The sequence below is a fragment of the Diceros bicornis genome, chromosome 16 (assembly GCF_020826845.1).
Source record: "Diceros bicornis minor isolate mBicDic1 chromosome 16, mDicBic1.mat.cur, whole genome shotgun sequence".
In the NCBI taxonomy this organism is placed as follows: Eukaryota; Metazoa; Chordata; class Mammalia; order Perissodactyla; family Rhinocerotidae; genus Diceros; species Diceros bicornis.
Window position 1 is genome coordinate 63,178,934 of NC_080755.1, and position 11,069 is coordinate 63,190,002.

The window sequence follows — 11,069 nt, forward strand, 5'->3', positions numbered from 1 at the left end:
TGCAGTTCCTGAGGTAGGAGAGCCTTCCATAGGAGTCTCATTAACAGATCCCAAAGGAAGAGTAGCAGGGAGAAGAGACCTCCTACTGCCCATTTTCCCCAGGTGTGCTCCTGGCTCCTTCATCCCAACGCCCCCATCCGTCACCTTCCCCCGAGTGGACAGAAATCCCCTCACTTCTTCCCCAGATGGCCTCTCCTGATGACATAACCACACCAGGTAAACAAACCTGGATTATGTCAGCAGCAGCCCTCAACCTGGGAGCCCTGGGGGCTTTGGGCATCCTGATGCTCAGGCCGCACCCAATACCGGTTACACTGGAACCACCAGAAACCCGCAGGGAGACAACAGTATTTTTTAAAGCTTCCCAGGGGATTTTCCTGGACTGAGATAGTTCTCAAAGAAAATCAAGAGCCCAAGCTAGAAGTAATAGAACTGCGGATACAGAAGGTTTCCTCAATTATTTTCTGTAAAATTAAGTACAGTGAAAAGCTAAATGGATTTTTTAAAATAGCACAACTTAAATCACAAGGAGATGGCAGAAGCTTCTGGAATGAAGCCTACACGTCATCCCGAATGACGATTCGAGGCAGCAGCTGGGACCCAGGGAGGGTGGGCCTTTAACGTTATGCCTGGTGGTCTGGGCAGCTCTACTATTCTTCACTAGCCCAGGCTGGACCCAGGCTTATGGGACCTGAAGGTTTTGGAATTCAGGGGATCTCTTTAGGAAAAGGAATACAAAACTATGAATAAAAATTAGGTGCAAGGTGGATACTTATTTAGAAGAGGGCTGTGGGAGAGGAGCCTGAACCTTAAATTTCCTTAATTTTATGGTAAATAACATCTCTGATTAGGCCCAAATATTCCATCACAGGCTGTCTCTGTATGATGCCAATCAACTAGCTATGTGCTGAAACGTTCAGCCAGCTGCTCCCTCATTTGTGGATGGCTGGAATGGTGGCCTTAAACCCTCTGAGGGTTCACTCAGTTCTAGAAAGTGGACACCGAAAGCCTTGGCTTTAGCTTTACCCGCACGCAGGGCTCTTCCCAGGATGGCCTGTTCCAGACGCACAGTAGGTGAACGGTGCCTGTGTGCTGTGTGCTCTCCTGAACAAATATTCTACGTACAATTCCATTTGAGTACAATCAGTGGAAAATTCCATCTCCGGCATTATTCCACCCACATCTTTGTGCTTCAAAGATGCGCCCAAGACCTGTGGACTGGCAACCTGTGCCATCTCTTACTCTCATGGCCAGGATGCACTCTGCTGCTAAGCCTGCTCCACAGCCAGGGGCTTGCTTTGTCCCCTCCTGCCTCACTGTCTTGTCTCTACTAGGCATTCCTTTTTCCCCATTTTTCCCCCTCTATTTCTCTTCTTTCTTCTGGAAGTACCAGTAGATGCCAAAAACCCCTCTGGACACTGATTGTGGGGGTGTCTATTTGGCTAAATCAGTGGATTGAGATCTGGCAGAGTGATGGGAGCCATCAGGCATGAAGTCAACTGTAGCTTCCTTGAGGACAGGCACACGTAATATGGGTTTTTGTGAAGTACTTTACTGAGTTGAGTTGTGTCACCTAAAATTCTTGGCCACCTGGAATCTCAGAATGGGCCCTTATTTGGAAATAAGAGTTTCTGCAGATGTAATTAATTAAGATGAGGTCTTACTGAATTAGGGGGGGACTGTAACTCCAATGACTGGTGTCCTGATGAGAAGAGGAGAGGACACACAGAGGTACACATGGGGAAGACGCCATGTGAAGAGAGGCAGAGATTGGAGAGGTACAGCTACAAGCCAAGGAATGCTGAGGAGTACCAAGGAACACCTGGAGCCACCGTAAGCTGGAAGAGGCAAGGAAGGATCCTCCCCTAGAGCCTTCAGAAGGAGGAGGGCCATGCCTGCTGATGCCTTGATTTCAGACTTCTAGCCTCTGGAACTGTAAGACAACACATTCTGTTGTTTGTAAGCCACCCGGTTTGTGGTAATTTGTTACAGAGCCCTAGGAACCTAAGATACATGTACATAAACTACTTAGAAACAACCAGGCTCAAGCGTGCGGCTGAGCATATATATGGTACCGGGGAGGAAAAAAATCTCAATTTGCATGTTGATGCCTGAAGTTTTTGACATGGCCGTTGCTTTACGATTAGAGGGAAGACCTGAAAGCAAAAGGGCCCAGGAGAGGTAATAATCGATTTAACTGAGACAACTGCAAACACTGCTTCTGAGCCAACCACCATTTTGAAAACCTTACCTGGGGCAGTGAAGGTGCCAAATATCTGAATGCAAACAGAAAAGTCAGTCACATCACTGAGCATTTCTCTGGGCATGTGGTTCTTTTGCTAAGCCCAAAGGAGAAGTGAAATTTTCAGCCGGTGTCTGCAGAGTTCGTGCGGTAAATACATAACACACAGAACTGTGCAGGCGCTCTCCCCGGTTCTTCTACTCCACCAGCCTTTGGACAGATCGCTATCACCTAAAACACACAGACTCTGGATATTTGCTGGAACGTTAGACAGTTTCAGTTTCCCTTTGCTTATCCAAGGGTTTTAAAGCTGTTTATATTCTGAAACAGGAAAGGTTTGTTTTTTTTTCTCACGTGAAAAACAATCAGGGAAAATAGCTTCAATCTGACAATCAAAGGAAAACAGATAATGAATTCTTTAAAATCCCCAAATATACACTTCCCTTCTCAAATAAGAAAATGAAAGTTAACTGGAGAGTCAGTCAATCAAAAAAGGGAAACTGAAACCATTTCTCCTGACCATCCTTATGTGCTTAAGAACAAACTGCGCTGGCTTAGAAATAGGGAAGGTGTGAAAAATCATGGGCCACTGAATGCAACACGTGAGTTGGTTTCTGCAGAAATCTACTGTGAGTTACTGGTACTGGGTATAATTTTTGGTGAGCACACATGTTTATATTATGTTTTATTCCCTTTCTTTTAAATCTGAAGAGACAACAAGTGTTGTATGTTTTTAATTAAACTCAACATTTGGATCTTTTCCAAATAATCAGTGCAGAATGGGGAGTGGAGAAGCAACCTTAAACGTAAAAAAGTTGTTTCTTGATTAGTTAACAAATATAATCCTTAAATATTTGGGTATTTTTAAATATATTGAGAAATGAATAATGGTATTCTCGCAGGAAAGAGAGAGGATATAAACCCAGAAGGCTCATCACCAGCTCACAGGTGAGTCTTGACAATTTGTCAACTTAAAAAAGAGGAAAAATTCCAATTAGAATCATTTTGCAAAGCTTCAAAATCAGTTTGAAATTCTTACAACAGTGTGGACATTCACGCACATTATTAGAGTAGAATAGACGCCAGAGGCTAAAGTGGAAGGCAAATAATTTTCCTTCAAGTTGGTATCGTGCTAAAGGTATACATGTAAGCAGAACCCCGGTAGGAAACTTGATAACCGATCCTTCTTGTCCCTTACTCCAGACCTTTCCACTGTGATGTGATGTGATGGACAGCCATACGTTCTCCAAGCTCACTCCCTGTGATGACATGTGGGACGGGCTGGCCCTGCTTACGGTGCCTCTTTTAGGTCTCTGAGTGTTCTAGAAAATTTCCTTTCATACAATGGGCCACAGCATGACTTCAGTTCTCTTTTTACTTTCTCAGATATCTACTGTACTTACAAATGCAATGCCAGTTTCTCTTTCTTGAACAAGTTAATGTTTTTCTCTGAAGTATAAAGAATGAAGGACTTCGTGAAGTCTGTACTTAAAAACGCCAAATGGTATAATTAAAATACTTTTTGGATTGTTTCCACATCTTGGCTATGTGAATAATGCTGCAACGAACATGCAAGCACAAATATCTCTTCTATATCCTGATTTCAGTTCTTTCGGATAAATACCCAGAAGTGGGATTGCTGAATCATATGGTAGCTCTACTTTTAATTTTCTGAAACAACCTAAATGTCCACTGACAGAGGAATGGATAGAGAAAATGTGGTATATACATAGAATGGAATATTATTCAGCCTTAAAAAAGAAGGAAATCCTGTCGTATGCAACAACATGGATGAACCTTGAGGTCATTATGCTAAGGGAAAGAAACAAGACACAGAAATACAAATACTGCATGATTCCACTTGTATGAGGCATCTAAAATAACAAACTCATAGAAACAGAGAGTAGAATCGTGATTGCTGGGGGCTGGGGGAGGTGGAAATGGGGAGGTGCCATTCAAAGGGTATCAAGTTTCAGTTACGCATGATGAATAAGTTCTGGAGATCTGCTGTATAACACAGTGCCGAGAGTCAACAATGCTGTATTGTGCACCTAAAAATCTGTTCCGAGGGTAGATCTCATGTTAAATGTTCTTACCACAATAAAAAAGAAACTTTTTGGAAATTCTGCCAAAGTTAACTTTTTTGTATATCGAGAGTCATGCTTTTTTTTTTTCCCCTGAAAAAAGGCAAAAATTCATGGATTCCATTGTCTTTCAGGGTTTTGGTAAGAATCAAGGGGACACTGTCACAACTGTAGACAGAAGACTCCCTCTTTGTCGCCCACACCCCACCTCAGCTGAGTGCATGATACAGGTGGAATAAAAATAAAGAGAAAGCTGGCAGGACACAGAGGGAAATACTGCCTCAGTGTTGGTTCTGAGGGTCAGATGAAATAAAGAATGGAAACACGCCCTGTCAACACCACACATTACAAGTTTTGGAGACAGTACTTTCTAATGAGGGTTTCTGCATTTTCCCTAGAGTTAATTAATGCAAGAAACCTCAAGGGAAATTACTTCAATTTAATTCCAGACTAAATCTAAAGGTTACCTGATAACATAAAACCATTTGGAGACTATTTACATGGCTGTCACACACCCACTGGTAACTGGTCAGAGCATCTCAAAACCTGTAAAGAATTGAGGAGAGACTTTTTCCCCTTTGTCCAAGGACTGTGTATATGTCAGAAATTTTGGTTTGTGCTGAAATTCTGCCAGGGGGTGGGGTATCTTGGACTTTTTTTCCTTAGATGCAATTGCCAAGGTGTTTGATTGCCTGTGGACATTTATGGACTTACAAAAGTAGAATTTTATGCACTTATTCAGAGTTCCAGCCTCAGATGATGAGTAAGTAACTAGGAGAGGGAGTCTCAAGCCTTCTCAGCACACAGTATGTATAATTTGATACACCTGCTTGAGGGGACTTGCCGAGGCAGGAAGGGAGAGAACAAAAGAAAGAACAGCTTTACCCATCCATTGATTTGTCCTTTCACTCTTCAAGTTCCTAACAAACACCTACCGTGTGCCAGGCACTGGACTAGTTCAGTACTCTCGGCCCAAGTGCAGTGTCCTCAGTGACAGTTTTGGTTGGTATGACACAACCTCAACTTTCAGAACACTTTTTCCAAAGTGTTATATTGCAGAGATCTGTGTGTCTGTCACTCTAGCACGTTAACAAAAACGTATCTCTGAAAAGTCAAACATTAAAAAGGAAAATCCAGCGTTAAACTGATAACGAGGCCCCTATTCCGACACATGGCAGCCAAACTCTCTCTCTACTGAGAACTACACGGCTGAGAATACCTGCAGTAAAGCAGGGGACAGACTGTCCATCACGCCCAGACATGGCAACACAAGACATAGAGCCACAGCCACAGACTCTAAAGGTTAACCGCTGGCACACAGATATTGACTCCAATTCCAGGACGCTTTTATTGACCTTTGTAAAAAGCCCGTAAATATTACTGGAAACAGCAATGTCTTACATCTTGAAGCTCTTCCAAGCTCTCTGAACTCGAAAATCTTTGGCACTGTCAAGGTAGATTTTATTGACTTAGAGAAAGCTTCAGCAGGTTTTGGCTAAATTGACTTTCTTTAACATCCTTAGAGTTAAGGCAGTGTGTAATTGCTCCGGACCACAAAGCAGGAAATGCTAAATAAAAAGCGAAGATGGGGTTTTGTTAGAAGTGCTGCTGTTGTTCTTGTTGTTTATTTGGGGGAGGGAGGAAGTCACTGGAATAACTGGAGTTTTCTTCGTGGTAGAGATTTAAAAGACTTCAAGGGCTGAATTCTCCATGCTGGTTTCCATCTCTCTCAAGTGTCTCCTCCAATTTCTCTGCCCAGGTTGGCACCTCCAGATTTGTGGACGAAAATGCCACCCTGGAACCATTAAGTCAAGAAGTAGGTACTGAGTCCAGGTGTAGCTTTTGTCTTGAGGATAAAAGCAGTTCTGTCTCTACCAATGCAGAACAGAGTCCCAACTTGATCCCAAAACTGTGGAGAAAGAAGGGGAAACTTCTGCTGCTTGCTCATCGTTACTTTCCGACCCTATCACCAGTGAGCCAGTGCCAACTGCCACCGAGAGTCCCACCTGTAAAAGACTCTCCTGTTACATGTCCAGTACCCTGGGGTGAAGGACAGGCCAGGGAGGGCCTGCCGGTTATGCCGCCCCCATCCGAGGACAAGCCCAGAGGCCTGCTGTGCCCACAGCCTGTTCTCTGGGGTCCTCAAGCACAGAGCACTACGCTGTGAGCCGTGTGACTCTGCCTCCTAGGGGTTGGACCAGGTGGACCCAGAGGCAGCCATGAGCATGTGGGCCAGTGGCCTGGAGAGAATCTGTGGCAAGTGTTCTCCCCATCCGGGGAACTCGATTCCTAATGGTGACTTGCTAAAGCAATCATATGCTCTCTTTTGAGAAATTTCAACCCGAGACATAGAAAATGAACCTCTCAATATCCGAGTAAGTGGAAGCAGAATTGTGGCAGCAGGAAACAAAGGCATGAGTGACGTGGACTCCTCGGGTAACTGCTGGGTCATCAGAGTGGACAGGGACGTGGAGTGGCTGTGTGTGGGAAGCTCTCTCTAGGAGCCCCCTTTCAGTCTTAGCACCCGCGTGGAAGCTAAAGGCCTATCCCAGGGGACTCAGAAGACATGGTCCTTACCCTGGAGTGATGTGAAGGCTGAAGGGCTGGCTGGGGGATGAACAGACAGAACAAAAGAAGACTGGGCTCAGTGAGAAGCTGCACTACCTTCCCCAACTCACGTTTAATCTTATTTTTGAAATATCTTCCTGGGCTGAGAATAGGAAAGCACGAAGCTATTTGTTCAGTACAAAGTCACCGCCCACAGAGTGCTGTACCGTCCTGCGTGTAGGAGCCACTGCTCTAGAGAAAGGGATTCTGGGCAGAGACCTAATCCCCACCTCCTAGGGAGGACAGAGGACACCGTGGCTCACAGATGCTCTACGCTGGGGGACACACACACCCAGAGGGGCCATGGTGGGGTGAAATATGAACCTGGGGTTACTTAGAGCCCACTGTCCCTACATCTATGCTGTTGCTCTCACTCTGGATCAAACCTTACGCTCCCCTGGGATCAGGGACAGTGAGACTGCAGCTGAAATATGAGAGAAACTAAAAAGTTCACTCTCGGCCTGAGTCTCCAAGGGGCCCCAGGTTCTCGTCATGAACAATGGGGTGTGGTATATGACAGACATATCGATCTTGAAGGTCCTGCAGGTCAGAGGAAATACAAGCATTTGGGGCTGGAGAAATAGATTAGCTGATGCCATGGGAATGAAAGCAGGGTTGAGAGAGAGTCGTAGAGACCACCTGCGGGGTGGACTGGAATTCACCAGCCACTTAAGGCTGAGGAAATGTGGAGCGACGCAGGCCACGTGTAGCTGTTCCCTCCTAGCCGCCCGATACTCTGCTTTCTTCCTTATGCCATCCTACTTGACAGGCATTCTTTAATGTAGGGACCTACTACTTCTCTGCATCCAGGTATCTGGAGAAGAATGAAGCTCTCCAAAGTGGCCTCTGTGCCCAGGAAAATTCTCAGTTTTCCGGAGTGATGGGTGCTCCCCTGGTCTGTGTGTTTAGTTAAGCTTGGTTAAACAGAACTGACTGGGATTCTGGAGACTGAGCTCTGTGACTCCTGCTGGGACTGAAAATCGTGGTAATTGGAATACAATCTAATGTTTTATGAGTGGATCTGTTATCAATAGTAGTAACTTTCATAATGCTTATATTCCCTAAATTCTCAGAATAAGTCACATCATTTCTCTTTCTGCAACATCCAACCTCTGGTCACCTGTCCACATACTTCTTTCCTTGTTCTCTCTCATAGTGTCCCTGTTCCCCAAAAATCCAGTACGGAAGAAGAGAAACCTCTCTACTTAGCTCCTTAAGCTAAGATCAGATTTGTGGATACCCAGCAATCTGCAAAGCAGTCTTTATCCAAGAAGAAATGGATTGCAGCGCCACCTGCTGGAGACTCCGAGCTGTCCACTCTTAGGTTTAAATATTAGCTCATCTACTTAACAGCTGTATAGGGCTGTGGTCTTCGACGGAGATACCTGGGGGCACAAGAAGACTTTTACAGGTGGGCTCAAAGAGTTTTAAAGGCATCAATTGCCAGCTGCTCAGATTCCATGTGTACTCTCTCCTTGAACAGACAGGCCTGAGAACATGCAGGCAGTGGAGCTACCTGCTGTCCTTCCTGCCTTCCTGCTCTCTTTACAAGACACTCAGTGCTATAAACTGAACGTTCATGTCTCCCCAAATTCATATGCTGAGACCTAATCCCCAAGGTGATGGTATCTGGAGGTGGGACCTTTGGGGGATGATCAGGTCATGAGGGTGGAGCCCTCATGAATGGGATTAGTGCCCTTATAAAAGAGACCCCCAGAGAGCACCCTTGCCCCTTCCACCGTGTGAGGACACAGCAAGAAGACTGCCATCTGTGAACCAAGAAGCGGCTCTCACCAAACACTGAATCTGACGGCACCAGCCTTGAACTTCCAGCCTCCAGAACTGTGAGAAATACATTTCTCTTGTTCACAAGCCAACCAGTCTATGGTAGTGACAGCAGCCCAAACAGACCAAGATGCTCAGTGCCACCATCATTCTAAGTGTTGTATGTTTATTAACTCTTTAAAAGCCTCAAATGCTCCAAACAAAGGGACAACTTGAAGTACCACAGTATATTATTGGAGGATGCTTCCTTAATCAAGGACACTGGGCAGGTGCATATTTTGCATTATTTCAAAGGGCAGAAGGTAGAAAGTTCCACCTCCTGAAAATTAACATCGTATTTCCAAGTAAAAGAGTTCTATATCAAGAGTAAATTTTTTATTTTCTTAACTGTTATTCAAATTTGTAGGAGAAACATTTTCATTACCTTTTGTCAGATGATTATTAGGTACTGTAAACACATATTTACTTTTTACTTGGACCCAAGCCTCCTTTTTGCTCTTATTTACCAAAGCTTTTTTGCTCGTTTCTTTATTATCACCACATACCCATAAATTTTTAATAAACTTAATGGGTACTGCATTATGGATTCTACTCTAAATCACTTTTTTGCTGCATTTTTTACTGAACCCTGTCTCATTCCAGCAATAATCTCACGTATAAATACCTGAACAAATTTTTTTAAAGCCCAATAAATATGATTAAAAGATATATTTCCAATAAATTACTTTTAATATCTAAATATTCTTTACCAAAATGTATAATATACTTAGGTGGTTTTTATCAATCAATAATCATTGCATTGAGAATTTAATCCAGAAGAAAAATTTTAACACTTAGAGCTTTCTAGTTTTAGGAAAGTAAATATTAATTTAAATTTTTATACATATTCTGTTGCAGAGAAGTATGATAGGATCATCGATGACTATCAAGCATAAAAATGTTACAGTTTGACAAAATTCCATGATGGATATGGATGGAAATAGAATTTCAAAGGGAAAACAAACCATGTAAGATTTAAGGGGGAGGTAAGTTTTTTTTTGTGTGTGAGGAAGATCTGCCCTGAGCTAACATCCATGCTAATCCTCCTCTTTTTGCTGAGGAAGACTGGCTCTGAGCTAACATCTGTTGCCAATCCTCCTCCTTTTTTTTCCCCCAAAGCCCCAGTAGATAGTTGTACGTCATGGTTGCACATCCTTCTAGTTGCTGTATGTGGGACGCGGCCTCAGCATGGCCGGAGAAGCGGTGCGTTGGTGCACGCCCTGGATCCGAACCCGGGCCACCAGCAGCGGAGGGCACACACTTAACCGCTAAGCCACGGGGCCAGCCCAGTAAATTTATTTTAAACTATTTACTGGATATGGGAAATTACATCCTTTGCAACTATTAAAAAAAAAAAAAACTTAAAGAATGTGGGACATGTATGGGGCTAGCCGGGTGGTAGAAGCGGTTAAGTGCACCTGCTCTGCTTCGGCGGCCCAGAGTTCCCAGGTTCAGATCCCAGGCATGCACTGACACACTGCTTGTCAAGCCATGCGGTGGCAGCATCCCATACAAAGTGGAGGAAGATGGGCATGGATGTTAGCTCAGGGCCAATCTTCTTCACTTAAAAAAAAAAAGGGGGCTTGGCATCAGATGTTAGCTCAGGGCTGATGTTTCTCACAAAAAAGAAAAAAAAAAAAAAAAAGAATGTGGGACATGTGAGGAGTAAAGGAAAACCTCTTTCAGAATGAAGTCAGGAAGCCCCGAAGGGAGAGCTCTCCTGCAGGTACCACTAATCAAAGCTTACCTTACATACCCCGGCAGGAGGAAGGAAGATTTCCTCCTTGCCCAGCAATAACCCAGCCAATGAGACACCCCCACAACTCTGCCAATGAGAAGGCACCACAACCCGGAACTCTCCCCCTCCTCCAACGAACCTTCCTTCAAAACCAGCCCCTCCCAACCTTCTCCTTTCCTCTATAAAAGGCTCCTCTCCTTTGTCCTCCGGCTTGCCTGTGGTTCTGCTCGCCATAGTTTGCATGTCCAGAATGGCAGTTGCTCTGTTATGCCCGAATAAGCTCGATTCTGCTGGCTAAACCCCTTACCTTTCTGTTTTAAAGGTCGACATTACCCCACAAGTTTTGCCAAAGCCTTTTGGGAATACTGGAAGGGAAATAATCATTACCGTCAAGGACCCTTGTAAGGATTAAAAAGATAAATTAGTAGACAATAAATAAATGGTGGCTCTACTTCTTCACTAATTTCTAGGATTATTGGACTTTAAATACCAAAGTCTATCATGGTGCTGCTGAAGGCTTTGCGAATAAAGTGCCCAAGCTACGTCAAACCGAAACGTGCATGAACACCAAAAT